Genomic DNA, 19405 nt, shown 5'->3' with positions numbered 1-19405 from the left:
TGAAGGAAGTAAAGGCAACAACATTTTCTGTCTTAACTTCCTTGATCCTGGAAGCCAGCTCTGAGAAGCAGGAATGATGATCAAAGAAAATAATAAATAATGAACAGTACTGTCAGTATAAAACAAATCAAATAATATTCTTTTGTAGGGTTAACATGAACCAAAGTACTGGACAAAGATATACTAACGTACTGTCAACTGGGTGGACGGCGATTCAAGTTAAAGCATTATAAATTTTGTGTAATATTTAATAGGAAGTTAAAGAGAGATACACTTTAGACTTTATTAAGTATGTCTGCTATAATTTCAGAGTAACCACTAAGACATCTGAAATAGAGAATGGCACTCACAAACCAGTAAAGAACAAAAAAGAAAATGGAGATAGGATAGATGGGAAGCTCAATTAGTTGTAGAGAAGAAATGAAAAGAAAAGGAATAGAAAAACATAGAATAAATAGGCAAAACTTCAAAGAAAAAGTCTAAGTAAATATGGCCATGACCTTTTAGGGGAAAATTTGAACTTTATGGAGCCATTAAAGAGGACTTACATAAATGGGTAGATATCTCATTTCCAGGGAGATTTAGTAATGCCAAAAGATGCCAATTGTCCCCTAAATTGGTCCAAAGATCCAATTCAATAGCCAGTAAATTTCCTACAGTGTCCTTTGCGGAACTTAACATATGATTCTAAAATTTATAGGGAAGAATGAGGGGCCAAACTAGTTAAGAGGTACCTAAAAATCAAATGGTGGAATAACTGCCCAACCCAATTTGAGTTCATAAAAAAGTATAGTTAAGACCATGTGGGTATGATACAGGGATGCTCAGATGCAATGTATCAGAAGAAAGGAGAGACAAAAAAAGTGTCTGTAGAAACAGACCTACATGGATATGAAAGCTTCATCTCTGAAAGAAAATAGAAAGTGTCTATCAGTGAGAAAAAGGGAGTCTCTTTAATAAACCATGTCCTCACAACAGATTATACACTCAGAGAATGAGAGAAAGAGAGGGAGAGAGAGAAAGAGACAGAGAGAGAGAATCTTCACCTTTCATCTTTTTCCCCCAGGAGAATCAAATATTTAAATAGGAGACTCAATTTTTAAACCTTAAGGGTAAAAAATAAAGAAGAATGTCTTTATAACACCTGAGTAAGGTAGGATTTCTTAATCAAGATGCAGAACCATAGCCACAGAGAAAAAGATTCATAAGTTTGGCTATGCCCACACGTAGAACTTCTGGTCCTAAAAATACGAAGCTCAATGCAAAACTCAAAGCAAACCACAAACTGGGAGAGGTAGTCAGCAACACATAAAACTGACAAAATGTTGGTCTACATTGAAAACTCCCCAATGACCTCAACTAAGGAATAACCAAATATATAATAAATAGAATAATAATAATAAATAATAATAATAATAATAATAATAATAATAATCAGAATAACAAGTAAGAAGAAGGAAAAAGAAAGAAGGAAGGATAGGGAGAAGAGAAGAGGAGAATGAAGGAGAAGAAAAAGGAAGAATGAGAAGAAGAGAAGAAGAAGAAGAAGAAGAAGAAGAAGAAAAAGAAGAGAAGAAGAAATAAGACGAAGGAAGAAGAAGGAAAGAAGAAAGAAGAAGAAGAAGGAGAAGGAGAAGGAGAAGGAGAAGAGAGAAGAAGAAGAAGAAGAAGAAGAAGAAGAAGAAGAAGAAGAAGAAGAAGAAGAAGAAGAAGAAGAAGAAGAAGAAGAAGAAGAAGAAAGAGAAGAAGGAGAAGGAGAAGGAGAAGAAGGAGAAGGAGAAGAAGGAGAAGAGAAGGAGAAGGAGGAGAAGAGAAGGAGAAGGAGAAGGAGAGAGAAGGAGAAGAGAAGGAGAAGGAGAAGGAGAAAGAAGGAGAAGAAGAAGGAGAAGAAGGAAGAAGAAGGAAGAAGAAGGAGAAGGAGGAGAAGGAGAAGGAGAAGAAAGAAGGAGAAGAAGGAGAAGAAAGAAGGAGAAGAAGGAGAAGAAGGAGAAGAAGAAGAAGGAGGAGAAGGAGGAGAAGGAGGAGAAGAAGAAAAGAAGGAGAAGAAGAAGGAGAAGGAGAAGGAGGAGAAGGAGAAGGAGAAGAAGGAGAAGAAGAAGGAGAAGAAGAAGGAGAAGAAGGAGAAGAAGAAGAAGAAGGAGAAGAAGAAGGAGAAGAAGGAAATAATAAAGGGAAAAAACACTTGACTTTGCATTCCCAAAAGAGAAAGGACGATGGTCAACAAAACAGGAAAAGATGCCCACCCTCACTGATAATCAGAAAAATGCAAACTAAAGCCACGATAAAATGTTTACATGAACAGTTTGACACAACTTACAAGTTTGAAAATATGGATATGGAGAAGGGATGCTCAACGTATGACTGGTGGCTGGGAGCGTAAATATTTGCAGCTGCTTAAGGATACGAATGTCATTATATTATATAGAGTTAGTTGATCTTTGAACAACATGCGTTTGAACTGCATGGGTGCACTTATACATGGATTTTTTTCAATAGTAAATACTACAGTACAACATGACCTGAAATTGTTTGAATCTGTGGATGTGAGGAAACTCAGATACAAAGGAACCTCGGATACAGAGGGTCGATGATAAGTTATACAGATTTTTGACTGTGTGGAGGGTCGATGCCCCAACCCTTGAGTTGTTCAAGGATCGACTGTAGTTTAAAAAATGTATATCCTAGAAACCTCTTAAATATCGTTAGTACCTTTGCTTCAGAAGAATATTTTTTAAAAAACAATTGGAAACATCCAGCAAATCCAACAATAGGTAAACAGGTAAATTAATTGTGGCATACTTATACACTGGAATACCATGGAGAGGTAAAGTAAACAAACACTATTTATATATAAAATAGATACATCTCACAAGACACTTTCAGCACAAAGTAAAACAAGAACAAATATTAAAAGAATATGTACTGTATGATTTTATTTACATAAGGCTCCCAAACATGAAAAGTAAATAATACACTGCATAAGCAGTACCTGATAAAACTTTACAGAAAAGCTAAGACATGAAAACCACAAAATTTAGGAGATGGTTACCTTTAGGCTCAATATAGGCTCAATATAGGCGGAATACAAGGAAGACTTCAGAAATACTGGTAATATTCTTTCCACTTTGTCAACTGATTGGCACATTGTGATACATTATATTATTTTAATAACTTATAAATCAATAGTATACTTATTTATTCATGAAATATTACATAATTTTTTCAAATGGAGGAAGGACTAGTTAGGTAATTCTGTGGCCTTCTCATAGTACTCATTTTTCCAATCAATTACATTTTTGGTAAATATCAGAACTTTGAAACCAAGTCAATTTTTCCACTCTGGCTTTCTGAGACCATGGGATGCCTAATGAATGGACAACCAGGCCACTTATCTTGTCATTTAGAGATCTTTTATTTATATTTAAATCTTCTTTAATCAAGGCATGTCCTCCATGAATTGAAATCCCCTGAAAGCCATGCTGGTTATAAAAATAGGGGGCATGAATTGTTCCTTTGAACAAAGTTCATTTATAATGACCTGAAGAACTGACACTTTCCCTCAACTGTCCTTTGATAATGAAGTAGGCCTTTCTCACTCAACTGATTAAAGCTAGGGGATTGAGTATTCTTGAAGACACAACATCTGTTGCCCTATAGAAATGGACATTTTTCTAACCAGAATGGTTAATGCTGAAATTGTTCTTTTCCTCTGATGAGTCCCTTTCAATGTCACATTAGTTATTTCACGGAGTGAACGGTTAGGTTTCTGGTGGTCTCCACTTGTTCTGATGGTGAAGGTGTTCTCAGGCCTGAGATGGAATTGGTGTGTCATGTTGTATCAGGGACAGGACAGGAAATCTCCCTCTTGGCCACTTGGGTTGATCGTTCTGAATGCTGCCTGGAGGACTTCAGGATGGTTCTGAATTATCTGGTTTAGTGTAACCAACATTAAATACTGCTACCTCCTGCTAAAGTTGAAGACTAGAAGTAAATCTTAGCTTTTGGCTGTCCGGCACAACTCAGCAAGTCCTCATCTTTGGGAGGATTTAGAGCTATTCACGTAGGAGGCTTTTGTGGTGTGCAGTGCATGAGGAAGGTAAACTCCGTTATTAGTCCGTTTCGGTGTTTCAGCATTCTAATATGAGGTATTCACAAAGCTCAGTGTTGTGGGTTCTCTGGGTACACATCAGAATCACTTGGGGACTTAAAAAAAAAAAAAAGATGCCCACTGTACATCCCAGATCAACTGTAATGGACCCATGAGAGTGAGGCTTAGATACTGGTGGTGTATTTTACATTTCCTATAGGTGATTCAAATATGCAGCCAGGGTTGAAAACAACCTTTGAAGTCAAATCGGATCCACCTTAGCAATTAGCAGCTTGGTTTTCCAATAAAGCCTAATGACTAGTTTCCTTATCCCTAAAAGTGGCTAACAATGGTATCGAGCTCATCAGTTTGTTGCAAAGATTAAATGAGATAATCTGTATAGTGGATTTAGGACAGTGCTTGGCAACTAAAAATTATTCAATAAGTGAGGCTATTGCTGTGAGGCTTATTTGTTTCGTGAATATTCACCGCAGAGGGGCAGAGAAGAGAGAAGACCCTGCAATCGGCCAGGCGCCAGAGGAGACTTGAGTGCCTAGTCCTTCTTGATAAAAGCCAAGTGCTCTTCTTCTGTGGCTTTATTCTCCTGCGCTGGGGCCTCTTTCACAGGACGTGCGGGAGACGTCACACTCTTCAGATCCACACGTGAATTCTCACGGTTGTGTTCTTCCCACATCGACAGGCTTTCCAGAGGAAACTGAAAATGAGAAGGCTTGGACTAACCCAAAAGGTCTGGTGGAAAAGTTCAACTGTCCTTGGCATCCTTCCAATCCAGACAGAACTCCTGGAAATATTTCATCTCTGAAAATAAAAATCAATTTAGTGGACACGAAGATCATGTAGTATTCACAGACATGCCATTTTTCTTTGCACGTAATTCCCCCTGATGCTGCTAAAAGGTTCGGTTGTCAGCTGCAAGATGGAAGAAACTTTTTTTTTTTTTCTGAGATAAATTATGAATTGGCTCCCACTCTGTCAGCCCAGTGCTAATATGTCACCAGCCATGAAGGTCAGGCATAGTTCACTTCAGTTCACTTGCCCCCAAGGTAGGACAGAATGGTTAACAGCACAGGATTTCCATTACAGAGATTCAACTTGTGGTGGTGCCCTCGTCTTAATAAGGTGAGAAACGGCAAGTTACTTCATCTCTTGGTGCTTCCATGTTCTCATCTGTACAATGGTGGTAATATTACCTACCTCACATGGTCTTCATAAGAAGTCAATGAACTAATAATTTCTAAAGGTTTTTTTTTTTTTTTTTTTTTTTTTTACAGTGTTTGGTATTTAAAGAGGACTCAGTGCATTGTTGCCGTTAAGGACATTGTTAGCAATTTCAAGAAAACAACTGAGATTTAAAGTTGTGTGTGCTCTATGTCTGCAAGCAGATATGTTTTCCAGTTCCATTGATACTTGAAGAAACATACTATATGTGGGAAACCAACCTAAACCCAGGATGCAAGGAATTATTTTTTTTTCCTGGCAACTTAGAACAAAATGCCCACATTTATATATTTAAAGTGGTCGTGGATGGGATGCTGGCTAGGTGTGATTCAGGAAGGCTGGTTCCATTCCTGGTTCTCACAATAATTAGCTATGTAACCCTAGGCAAGTACTTTTTATTTTTCTCAGCCTGTTTCCTTGGTGACGACATGTGTATCTAGAGTGGAGTAGATGTAAGGTCAAACCCTGTTTGACAGTGCTTTGAAAACGTTCATATTTAGGGAATCAGTGTTGGCTTCACAGAATAGCTCAAGAGGGATCCTTCTGCATGGGGTTATCTGAGCGACTGCTGATAAAGACCAAGCCTGTTGCCCTGTTATTTAAGTGTTAGACTGCGAAACCAAAGGACAGAGACTTTGTCTGCTCTAGTCTTGTTAACCTCCATTTGTTGCCGAGAACCACCCCCTATCCATCTCCATCTTGCTTTGAGCACCGAAAACACGAAGAAACTATGTGTACGGAGAGGCCGCACCAAGTGGATTCCTTGCTTTCTAGACCCTAGATGAGTTGAGCCGATGGCAGGAACTGGTAGGAGGCTATGAGGAAATTATATAGCAAGAAGAGAGAGATCACAGTATTTATTCCCAGGTCGCCCTCCTGCGGGACTGTGGTGTACCACAGCGCAGTGCTCCGTGGTATGGCAGACCTCCTCTGTTCAAGGTCATGTCTTCCGTAGGGCAGTCATATTATACAGCCAGCGACAGCTCTCACCAGGCTTGGCAACTCCTTTCTTTACTTGTCCCTAGTAAAGTAATCTAGGGGTGAGAAAGGCATGCCCTTCACTGCGAGCTTCAGGATACTCTCTATCCCTTGTCAATATCCCACACCTTATAAGGCGTTCATTCATTAAACCTCCTTTGATCGTCTTTTCTGAAGATGCCATCTGTTTTTATGCTAGGGCCACGCTCAACACCATGATTTATTTAACACCTGCAAAATTCCTTGTATTTAGTAGACATTCAAGACCTGCTTTTAAAACGACCCTTTGACTTATCACGAAATCACCATCTCTGAATTTGACGAATATACCCTTCAGCAGAAACAAAGTTGCCAAGATCATGCATTTCTTTCCCTGGGATACAACCCCCCTTCACCCGCCCTCATTTTTTCATTCAACCTCCAACTACTAAAAATCTGTTAACTGTCAAGAATTACTTAAAATTCAGAATTGATATATTTTTTAAAATTAAGAAGAAAATTGTATTTTATATTCACCCAAATATTTACCAATGTTCATCCTTCCTGAAGAACTGAGTTACCAACTGGTATCATTTTCTCTCAACCTGAGGCATTTCCTTCAACATTTACTATACTCCGTATCTGTTCAACAAATTCTCTTAGCTTCCTTTTATCTAAAAACAAATTTAAGTCATCTTAGTTTTTGAAGGATTTTTTTACGGAATTCTGGATTGATAGTTTTGATTTTTTCCTTTGCTCCACCATCTTCTGGAATCTGTTGCTTCTAACAAGAAATCAATAATAATTCTCCTGCATGTAGTGTGTTGCTTTCTCAGGCTGCTTTCAAGATTCCTTCTTTATCTTTTCTGTTCACAGTTTGATTTTGATGTGTCTGGATGTCTGGATGTGGTATTCTTTATATTTACTTTAGATGGATTTCGCTAAACTTCTTTGATCTGTAAATATATATTTTTCCAAATTCAAAAAGCTTGTAGACATTATTTCTCCAAAAAAAAAAAAAAAATCACGCCCTATTCCTTCTCTCCTCTCCTTCTGGAACTCTGGTTAAACATACATTAGATATTTTAATATTGTTCCACAGATGACTGGAGCTCTGTTTATTTCTTCAGTCTTTCGTTTTTCTGTTTTTCTGAGTGGACGCTTTTCCCTGATCTATATTCAACTTCACTGACTTTTCTCTGTCATCTCCAATACAACTGTTAAGTCCATCCAGTGAATTTTAATTTCAAATGTTGTATTTTTTTTTAGTTCTAAAATATCAATTTGTTTTTAAGACTTTATAAATCTTTGCTGACATTTATATCTTTTCATTTATTATTAACATAGTTTTATTTTCATCATTGAGTATACATGCAATAGGGATTTTAAAATAATTTTCAGCTCTAGCCAATCTGTTGAGCATTTCAGGCTGGTCTCTTCTGATTGCCTACTTTTTAAGAATCAATCACATTTCCCTTTTTGGTATGGATCTTGTAAATGTTTGTGTTATTGAGACTTTAAATTCTGTTATGTTCGTCTAAAGTATGTTGATTTATCTTTCAATGTTAGCAGAAAATTAACTTGGTTGGACTCAAACTCCAAACTCTACCTTTTGAGGGGCAACTCAAACTCAGTTCATTTATTTCACTTTTAGCTTGGTCGTTTGTAGCCTTCCCTGTGCATGGGTGGTTCAGTGATCAGTCAGATATTCAGGCAAAATTCATAAACAAAATCTAATGCCCTCCCTCTCTTGTTCAGGAAATCCTCCCTCAATTTTCAGATGCTGTGATTGCCTCAGACTCCGTCCTCTAATTTGTCAGGCACGACACGCTGTGGGTGCAGCCACCCAAAACGACACAGAAGGATGCCTGCCACCAGCTATAAGCTGTGAAGATGGGAAACTCACCCAGAGTAATTCCATTTTTTCAAACGATGATTTCTTTAAGAATCTGCCTGCCTTTACACTCCCAAGTGCTTTAATGTAGTTGTATTTTTACTTTGTTCAAAGTTTACAGTTTTTATTTTGGGGAAGCTTTCTAAATCATACTGGTAGCCAAAGTGAAGTTTATCCTCTTTAATTTTTAATATGACCTTGTGTTTAAAGGTGTTAACAGGGTCATGGATTCAGCCAAAATACAAACCAAAAATTACAACCTCATTTGATAAGGGCAGAGGGCCTATCCTAGAAAGCATGCTTAAAATATTAGTGTAGCATTTAATTTTATTGCACAAGTAATTTGGAAACCTAATGATGGTTCCTTATCTTTATCTCTATCAATAACGTGCCTCTAAATTTAAAGAAGACCAACTCATATCTCAGCATCTCCAGTCCTTCCAGTGAGACTGGAATATTCATCTGAAGGAGTTCCTTCATTGGAAGATGGTTTTGAAGTCTCATGTGTTACTTGAAAACCTCAACAATTACTACAATCATAGCCAGCAGAACATTGCTACTTCTGTACCACTGCTGCTGGCTTTCTAGGATCTCTGCCATAGTAGATATTACAAAAATCCTTACCTTACAGATAAGAAGATTAAGGTATGTGGAGGTAAAGCAGTGCAAAAATTCAACCAGCTTGTTGGGCTGGATTCCAGATTCAAGTCTACGTTCTGATAGACATAATGGAATCCTACTTTTACTTATGTTCTAGACATACTAAATCTCATTTAAAATGTATATTTGTCTAAATTTTTAATGCTGGATGAATTAATGAAATTCTATCAAAGAAAGATCAATTGACATTTGAACTCAGGAGAGTTACTAAATGTGCCACTAATTTTCAGATCTTTTGACATGGACCAAACCATAAATCTGCACATCTGCGTAGCAGTAAGCAGAAGTTGATTGGCAGAAGTAAATCCAGTTCCCAGGAAGGAGGAGGAAGTTGCTGTTGAAAGTCTATCAGACCTTTTCGTAGACCTCATAAGAAATTCCATTATTCCAGAATTCTAACATGATTGAAAACCTAGGGCATCAGTCACTTTCAGAAGCTAATCATATTCTTAACAGCCAGAACAGTGTGACTTTGGCTCAAGATAGGTCAAACTTGTTTTTTTCCTTTTTGGTGTGGGTCGGGGTAGGGCAGGGGGAGATTTAACTTGATTGAAAACAGCTATGAATCTGAAACATACTTGAATAAAACTTGGCTACCAGTCCAACCTATATCTTCATTAAAAAGGTCATTTTCAAAGTCTCTTCATGTTTTATTTCAGCCGGTATAAAGAGACACCAGGCTGTGGTTTCTCTCTAGCATTGTCTCATGTTAAAATTACCTTAGCATACATAGAGGGTATTTGTTGAATCCAGTTGAATTTGCTGTCTAGGAAGGATCAACCTGCACATCCAAAAGGAGCTGTCCAATACCTAGGTGCTGGAACCAGGAGAAAAGATACTGAGGAACTCAAAAATTATGCCTGTTTGTAGCTGCGGCATCACATTCTGGGCTAGCTATACACATAATGGCTTACATTGCTTATTTATATAGTAAAGTAGCCTGTGAAATAGCCAAGTCATTTCTTGAGTCATTTCACTTCCTGTGATGACCATCACAATCAAATGTTGCAGCAGTAGAGGAGACAAAAAGGAATATTATTAGATCTGGTGACTTCTTTTGAGTCTAGATACAAAAGCTGTATATATACTAGTATCAATGTAAAGTAATGCATGTAATTAACTGTATTAACTGTGTATATGTATCAGTTTTGCTGTAAAATAATCCAATATATATGTCTGGCATATATTTTATTTCCCTTCCTTTCATAGCAAACGTGTGGGATATTTTCTTTCTCTCTTAAGTTCCCCCAACTTCCTTCTTGCTCTCATTTCCACCTTGTTTCTTCCTGGCTTTTATCTCTGTACCATAAGCCACCATCCCAAGACATTGTTTATTGCACTGTGCCAGGTGCTAGGAATAGAACAGTTAAGACCCTTTGTGGAGTTTATTCACTAGTGGTGGAAAAAGTCTATTTAACAAATATACAATTTAAGTGTGAATGTCCATCAACAGATAACTGGATAAAGAAGATGTGGTATATATATACAATGAAATACTATTCAGCCACAAAAACCGACAACATAACGCCATTTGCAGCAACATGGATGTTCCTGGAGAATGTCATTCTAAGTGAAGTGAGCTAGAAAGAGAAAGAGAAATACCATATGAGATCACTCATATGCAGGATCTAAAAAAAAAAAAAAAACACAAATACAAAACAGAAACAGACTCACAGACATAGAATACAAACTTGTGGTTGCCAAGGGGGTGGGGGGTGTGAAGGGACAGACTGGGATTTCAAAATGTAGAATACATAAACAAGATTATACCGTATAGCACAGGGAAATATATACAAGATCTTATGGTAGCTCACAGAGGAAAAAATGTGACAATGAATATGTATATGTTCATGTATAACTGAAAAATTGTGCTCTACACCGGAATTTGATACAACATTGTAAAATGATTATAACTCAATTAAAAATGTTAAAAAATAAAATAAAACAAACAAACAAACAAAAACAATTTAAATCCGTAATTATAGACTTACCCATGGAATGACTGCTCTGTTAATCTTGTTAAAGTTACAGTTATAACTTACAGAGCTGCATACCTATAGTGCTTATGTAGTTATAAAGTCACGTTATTTTGAAAATCCGTATCACCTTTAGCTTAATGACAACCATCTTCCAATTTAATGATTCTTTTTCACACACAAAACACATAAATAAGTCCTCTATAAAAAATTATATTTTGATAGTACAGTCATTTTTCTTTCCATAAGAGTGTCTAGTTAGAGAATGTCATGTGCTCTGAGTTAGAGAATGAATTGTGCTCTGTGCTGGGATAAACCCCAAACCTTCTGCATATACCATGTGAGAGCAATAAAGAGGTACCATCTGAGATTAATCCATCTTTCACCCACAAGTGTTATTTCTATGTATTACAAGCACTCTTGTGTTTAGCTTTTATTTTGCTTTACATGTATTTTCTGTGCCATAACTTTAAAGTGCAGTTTGACAAAACAGAAACGGACTCACAGATGCAGAGAACAAACGAGTTCTTACCAGTGTGAAGCGGGAAGGGGAGGGGCTCGCTAGGAGTCATGGATTAAGAGGTACAAACTACTATGTATAAAATAGATAAGCAACAGGATCTATTGTGCAGCACTGTGAGATACAGCCATTATTTTGTAATAACTTTAAATGGAGTATAATCTATAAAAATATTAAATCACTATGTTGTACACCTGAAACTAATACAATATTGTGAATCAACTATAAGTCAATATAAAGAAAGGAAGAAAGTGCAGTTTGAGTGAAAGATAACTATGAGTTTCCCCCAAATGTTAGAACACTGATACGGAAAAAAATAATTTCTCTTCCAAGAATGACTCTTCTCTCTAACCACCCGCTGGTAAATTCTTTTTCTCCTTTGACCAGTGAAATTTCCATTCGGTTACATTTCACATGCAGACTATTTATTTTCAAACTATCCTTTACTTCTTACTTTTTATATTATTCCATTTCTATATGTACATATACCTATATACATACATATATAGCTGTATATCTATGTTTTTAAAAACTAGACATGAAAATTCCTTATATATATTAATTTGGCACAGAACTCAAAATGATTTTTCCCATTAAAATTAAGGAGGTGCTTTATTTTTATTTGGCTTTTCAGTCAACGGTATGGCTTCAGACACTGAAGTTACCAAGCAAGGGGTAGGTGTACAGGAAATGCAGCTTCTGAGACCACGTGACAAGGGAACTGCCTCAATCTCAGCAATCACAGGCAGTTCCCTGGAAGAAGTGCCACGTATGTGGAGACTTGAATAGTGAGGAGGATGTCAAGAGGAGAAGAGCAGAGGGAGAACGAAGGGAACATGCTTTCAGTCCTTTGGTGGAAGAGCACTTGGCCTGACCAAGGAACTGGGAGTACAGTGTAGAGTGAGGAAGTTAGTAAGGGGCAAGTAGGTACATGATGAGGCTTGAGGGGCAATGGAAGCTGGTTAACCCATGGCTTTGTTGATTACATGATCAGAGCAGTGGGAAGGGCTTTGTACAGCAGAGAATCAGGATCATATTTATTTCTCCAAGGGCTACGTTGGCTACCCTGTTCAGAATGAACTGGGGGAGAATGACAGTGGACAGTGACTTAGAAAGAAGGCATGAGGGAGAGGTGATGGGGACTCAGATTAGACCTGCAACAGGGGTGATGGAGAAAACCAGATGAGACTGAAAGATGCTTTCTGATGTTTCATCAACATAAATTTCCAATTAATCGCATAAGAAGATAGAGAGGGAGATATTTATGCTCACTTTCCCCAGGGTTTGAACTTTATCTTCAGAATCCAGGCTCGTATTACTCTGGCTCCATCTGTCTATAAGTTGGCAGTGATAAGAGCAAGTGTTTACTATATGTTTGAAGCTGTCCCAAGTGCTTTGTGTGCATTCTGTCGTATCCTTTTCACTACCTGTCTCTTCGTCTTATAATTTTCCACATCAAAGATAACTTGGAGGAGGTCAGAAGACTGATTAGTGGGATGATCTAAATTCAAACCCAGAAAATTTGAATTCAGAAAACACCCTTGTAACCTCGAATATATCGTCCATCTCTAGCCTCCCATTCAAATAAAAACTTAACTATTGTGTTCTACTGCTTCAGGTAAAACTAAAATACGAACTGGCAGTTTTCTGTATTTTTCAACTATCCATGTATTTCCTGTCTTTCAGAATCAAAGTTGATAACATGTTGGCTTGCACCTCCAAACACTGCAGTGCTGAGAAACCTCCAGCTCCTTAAATGTCATAGCTTCAAGACTCTGGAAAGCTGACTGCAAAGTGGGAATCCTTTGCTTGTGATGAGAGTGTTAAATTAATTCTTAGAGGAGTTTCTTGCTACTACAAATAATTTCCAGCTGAAGAAAAATCCCCAAACACCCTGTCTTCTCCTTGATAAATTCAGCTGCAGAAAACAGAGGAATGTGCAAACATCCATGGTGACAATTTATCTTCACAATAGGCACCGAAGAAAGGTACGGATGACAACGATGACAACTGAGTGGAAACATTAGTCCATAACAGATTCGTTCTCAGTGTAAAACCATGACTTTCATGAACTCGGAGGTACAGAGAAAACACCATCCTGATATTTCTCAAATAAAGGAAAACTTTGCATGGCCAAACTGGGACTTTTGAGAATTAACAGAGCCATTAACTGGGAGGGAAAACACGTAAAACCAGGACTCGTCTAGAGAAACCAGAATGCATGGACAACCATATACGGAACTAGTTTGGGGAAAAGAGGAGCATTTGGTCACCTTACGATAAGTGCGGTTATAGCACACCGTCCTGTGGTTATGTCACAACTTTACCCATCAGCAGACCTTTCCACTCAATGGAAAAGGCTAAATCAGGCCAGAAAGGCACTCCTAACACCACAATAGCTTTAGAGCTGATCAGCTAGAAGTCAAAGAAGAAACCAGAGACAGCAGAACTGATAGCAACCTTGTTTACTCCTCAGTATCAAGGCTGGAAACTCTTGGCTCTTCCTCACCCGTGTCTTGAAGAAGAGGGAATGATTCCTTTGATTCCTTATCCGGAAATGTTCCAAAGAGTTCGCTCTATTTCCATAATTACAACTCTCAGCATATTCCATGCCTCCCGTTCTCACCAGTTTCATATTCTTTCCCCCTTGACCACTGAGAAGTGACATCATGAAATCAATGTTTGGACTTGAAACGGGGGGTTGGGGTTGGCGGGGGACACTCTGCCTTATTCTGAATGGAGAAAAGACTTCTATTTCTCCTTCCCTTACTATTAATATTAAGATACAACCGCAGGGGTGGGCTAGGAGGGGGAGGCCAGGCTTTAGAATATATCTCTTTGCTGAATAAGTGACAAAAGTTAAAAAGCAGTAATTTAGGAAACTTAAACGTGACAGTGGATGATGGATGGTAGCTGGCGAGGCTGCAAAATGAGAAACATTAAAATCGTATATGAGAATAGATCAAGCTCTGTACTCCAGTTTGTGTCAGCAAGTTTCTTTTGATATGTCAAGTCCTCCATAGGCCTGGAACTCCAGTCTACTTTGAAGATGGATTTTAAAAGGAATATGTTTATGTTTAGGAACCTAAGAATGCCATGTGCACCAAGGAGCCAGGGACAAAATCAAACCGAATGTGTTACTGTTTATTCGCTGTGAGATCTTCCAGTGCCTGGCACCCCGGGGCTCTGCGTCTGCTCAGAAGTCCTGGAGATCCTTTCAGGACCGGATCAGGAAGGCCTTCTTGCAGGAAGGCCTTCTGATCCCCACAGTGGGGTGCACTTCTGCCTCTCCAGAACCCTCAGCTCCCTGTTTGGACCTTTTTTGTGGCACCTGGCATTTTCTCCTTTGATACAGGTTTGCCCCTATCAGTGTCTTATCTTCCCTGCTAACCTATGAGCTCCTCAAGGACAGGCGCTATGATGGGTTCATCTCTGCACAGGGCATGGAAGAGAAACCTGTGGTTTTCAGTGTGTCTTAATGTTTCTCTGCCTTCCCATGGGTGCTAGCACCTCCTGTGGTCATAACCCCATACTTGGCCATATTTCTGTTACAGTCTTTATTCACCATGAACCAGTTATGCATGTTTGTGCCCTTTTTTCATCTTCCCTTCAGTGAGTTTCTTGAGGACATAGAATATGTACTACTCTTGGGCATTCCAACAACCAGAGCAGGGCCTGAGCTATAGCAGGCATTTGTTAGACACATGGGTCAATCAATCAATGAATTAATCAATTCTAAACGCTTCACCTCTCTGTAGCCTGTGGGTTCATGGACCAAGAATTTTGTCTCTAAGTTGCTGTTTGTCCTAGAATGAATACATTCTTTCTGTAAAGAGTGAATCACATGACCTCCAAGAGCCTTTCTACCACTATTAAATGCGCTATTGGCTAAATTCTTTGTCTCTGATAAAAGAAATAACAGCACTCTTACACTAGACAATTTTGCCCTTTATCTTTCATTTATGTAAACACATCCATCATCATGGTGATGCCACAAGGGGACTGAGGCTTGGAGAGGGAGAAGGAAGTACCTTCTAGTGGGAGGCTCTCAGTCTGTTCTCTCCTGTGGTCTCAAGGATAGACTGAGAAGAAGCTGAACCTTCAAACTAGCTAAGAGTGTGACTTCTCACTGTCTTCCATCAAGCCTCCCAACAACAGATGTGAAACAGGGAAAGGGAGGCGTGCAGGAAAGGGCAGGGGAGGATCACAGTTTCACTCTTTTCTTCCCATCTGCCTAATTTACTCCATCTCGTGAGTATTTTTTTTTTTTAAGACCATTGCCTTCCTTTGGTGTAACTTCTCAAAATGTGACATCATTCTCCAATCAAGCCTAGATTCAATATTTTGGAAATCATTATCCAGATATTAAACAGTATCTCTTTATTATCTGTAGAGTGCTATTTCAGTGTTTTTTTTAAGCACTTTATTAAGGTATGATTGACATACAAAAAGCTGTACAAATGCAATGTATACAACTTGACGAGTTTGAGATAAGTATCCACCCACAAGACCATCACCACAATCTATGCTATAAACATATGCGTAACTTCCAAAGCTTTCCTTCTGCTCTGGTAGGTCTTATGTCAAGTGGTCAATGTCTTTTGACCAGATTAATAGTTGAGTTATTGGGTGTTGTGTTCTGAGATATTTCTTCTTTAAAAGTCATTTCACTACGACTTGTGCTTTTTAGAAATACAGTCCACTTCTGGGTGGAAGTTTTACCGGAATACTAGGATGTACATGTAAACAGAGGCAAACAGTTTACTTTTTGAGAGCGTTTCAGGTATTAATATTTCCTTTCTTGTCTAGTGTATCAGTATTTCAGAGCACATGATCCAGAGTCAGATTATGTGGACTTGAATCCGCACCCAAGCCAAGGAAGCCACTCAACCTCTTTTTAAAAGATGTTTCCTCATCTTTTTGGTGGAAATAATAATAGCAGGCATCTCCTAGAGTTGTGGTGAGGACTAAGTAGAAATAAAGCAGGTGAATTTTTTGTCCAAGAGTCCCTGGCATATCAGAAGCACCAACTGTATTTCAATGATCGTTATTAGATATTGATTTCCCACAGCAACCATTCCCAGAAGATAAATATTCATCTCTGCACATAACAGCTGAGGATACTGAGATTTTAAAAGGTGGAGAAGGTTGTCTGCTGTGACACAGAAAGTGAGGAACTAATCCAAGGCACAGGGTAAGATCTGCTTTTTCCCCAGGGTGAGCCCTTTCATTCATGCTTAGGCAATGCTGTGGTATAGAGGCTCTAAAGGAAGAAAATGCAGTGAAAGATTGAGGGGGAAGCTGATGGGTGGAGGAGACAGTGATGTCTGAGTATCACCTGTATCAGATCAGAATTAGGTCCCAGCACAAATTCTGTCGAAATATGACCCCCTTTTAGAACACAGCTCAAAGCCCTGGGATTCTAAATTCCATTCTAAGCGCAAGCCAGATATTCAGAAAGATCTGAATTCCTATCAGGCACCAGAGGTCCATAATACTGGTGAACAGAAGGTCACTCAGCTATAAATAAATAGATTTGTTTGTTGAAACTGTGCCACCACTTCATTTTAAACAGCGCTGGGTGGCCAATCCAATGGTGGAAACAGGAGGCATTGGTTTGTCTGAAGTTCCATAATTAAAATCTGAACAGAATGCCTACTTTGTCCAAACAGAATCCTGCAGCTACAATCCCAGCCACCCCTGTTATGAGGGTCCTAGGTCTTTCTGTCTGGCTATAGGAAAGTTCTGGGGTGGGAATAGGTAAGCTTACACTTACACTTGGGATCCTACTCTGCAAAAGTTCCCTTGGTTCTAACTGAAGATGCAGGCAAAATCATCTCGTGCATATACCTCTTAAGACCTGTTTTTGTTTGATTGGTTTGTTTTGCTCTTGTTTTTATTTGTTTACCCCTACAGATGACACTTTTTTATCCAGGGTTATTTAAAGAGCAGTACTCTTTGTAAATGCTCAGGAGAACACAAACTGTTGCAATGACATGTCTTTCCGATCAACACATTTCTCCCCCCGACACAGAGGGCATTGAAGTCCTGCTTTGTCCATCAGAAGCTCTAAAATATATTGCATGCAGTCATAGGAGACACACATGAAGAATTCATTTGCCTTGTTCTTTTTTTTTTTCTTAAAGGGGTGATCAGAGACACATAAAGTCTCCATGAAAAATGGATGGAGGAAAAAGCATCCAAATGGACAGAAAACCTTCCAATAACTGGGTCAAAGGTGAGCCAGAGAAAACGGCTCCTGGAGAGAGGCAGCAACTCAGCCTGTCATTTGCCCGAGAAACCCAGCTGCCTCTATGCGCACGTGCAGGAGAGGATCAGCCAGAAAGCCAGCTGCTGCTTTGGGGAAACAGAGGCTGAGTGCTTGTCATCCAGGCACGGCCTTGGCTCTCCAGGTAATAGATGTACAAGAGGAAATGTTTCTTTTTCTCCATGACACTTCCACTGACCTGTGCAATATGCCATTTTCAATCCCTACCCCGATACACATAAACGAAAGACACATCTGAGGCTTTGTGAGGAAGAGAAGCCAAGGTGAAAGGAACGGGAAGTAAACACACCAGAACCCCTCACTGTTTCCTTTGCCACAGAACCTCTTTGTGTGTGGCTTGTCCCCAAATCACAACATGCTTTGAGGATGGAGTCCTTTTCAGAGAAGCTAATTATAAAAACATGGTCTGGCTTGGAAATGGTGAGGTGGTTCCAAATCATTCCAAAGTAGGATGCCAGGTCCCTTGTAGCTTTCAGTGTGTCTATTAAAATTGCCAAGCCCCTTCTGCTTACCATTTTTTATACTCTAGACCTTCCTTGCTACAAAGAACAGTGCTTTTTCGGGACTGGAAAAAAAAAGACGGGGGGCAGAGGGAGAGTTTGAAACTTGCCTAAAGTGGAATTTGTTTTTCATCAAATCAAACAGGTTTCCTTATTTATTCACATTATTTTATTATATATTTAGTAAAATGACACCTCTGTGTCATTTGACACAAAGGATTTTGTGTAGTCAGCAGTATCCTTTCTCTTTTATTGATTCTCTCAATTGTATTAAATCCTACTACTGTTTTAATCTACCTGCGTTTTAACCAGGGCAGCGAAGGGATGTCAGTTAAGCACTTTAACCCTACAATTCCCCATCACTGCCTGTGACAAGATAGCATGATAATTAAGTGCTTAATGTGTATATGGGTTTAGACCAACCAATAGAATTTTCAGTGATAGTGGAAATGTTTTTATACCTGTACCGACCAGTAGCATCACCTAGCCTCATGTGGCTTTTGAGCCCTTAAAAATGTGTGGCTGGTATGACCAGGGCACTGAAATTTTGATTTTATTAAATTTTAATTGATGCAAAATGAAAGTAGCCCCACATGGCTTGTGGATACGGTATTAGATACAGCAGATCTAGAATCGTGAAAAAAAAAGTCAAAGACTCAGGTACCCTCCCCCTCCATATGGGAAAGCGCTCTGAGCCCAGACCAACTTTGTCAATTGATTTGTATGTTCAACTCAGAAAAGTTACCAAAAGACTCTGAACCCTGGTTTTGTCATGTGTAAGATGGGTACCTGCCTCACGTTGTTACGTACGGCTGGAGCAGCGAGGGGACATCAAAATGCTTAACTCATTATAGCACTTCATGCAACAGTAAAGTTTAGAGCGGACAGTAAATGAAGTAGACTTCCCTCCTTAGTCTTTATTTTAGCCTTTGGAGGGACTCTGAATGCCATAGTAAGTAGCTTGTTCTTACACTAATCCCACTTTACAAATGTGGAAGATGATGCATAAAAAGATGAGGTCATATACAAACTACTCTATGTAAAACAGACAAACAAGGTCCTGCTGTATAGCACAGGGAACTATACTCAATATCTCATAATATAATGGAAAAGAATATGAAAAGGAATATATGTATAATATAAATCACTATCCTGACAACCAGAAACTGATGCAGCATTGTAAATCAACTATCTATACTTCCATTAAACAAAAAAAGAGATGAAGTCACTTTCTTACTCAGGCAGTGAGTGATGAGGGTGATAGTTGAAAGCAGGCATTTAGC

The sequence above is a fragment of the Camelus ferus genome, chromosome 18, assembly GCF_009834535.1.
Source record: "Camelus ferus isolate YT-003-E chromosome 18, BCGSAC_Cfer_1.0, whole genome shotgun sequence".
NCBI lineage: Eukaryota > Metazoa > Chordata > Mammalia > Artiodactyla > Camelidae > Camelus > Camelus ferus.
This window is presented reverse-complemented; position numbering follows the sequence as displayed.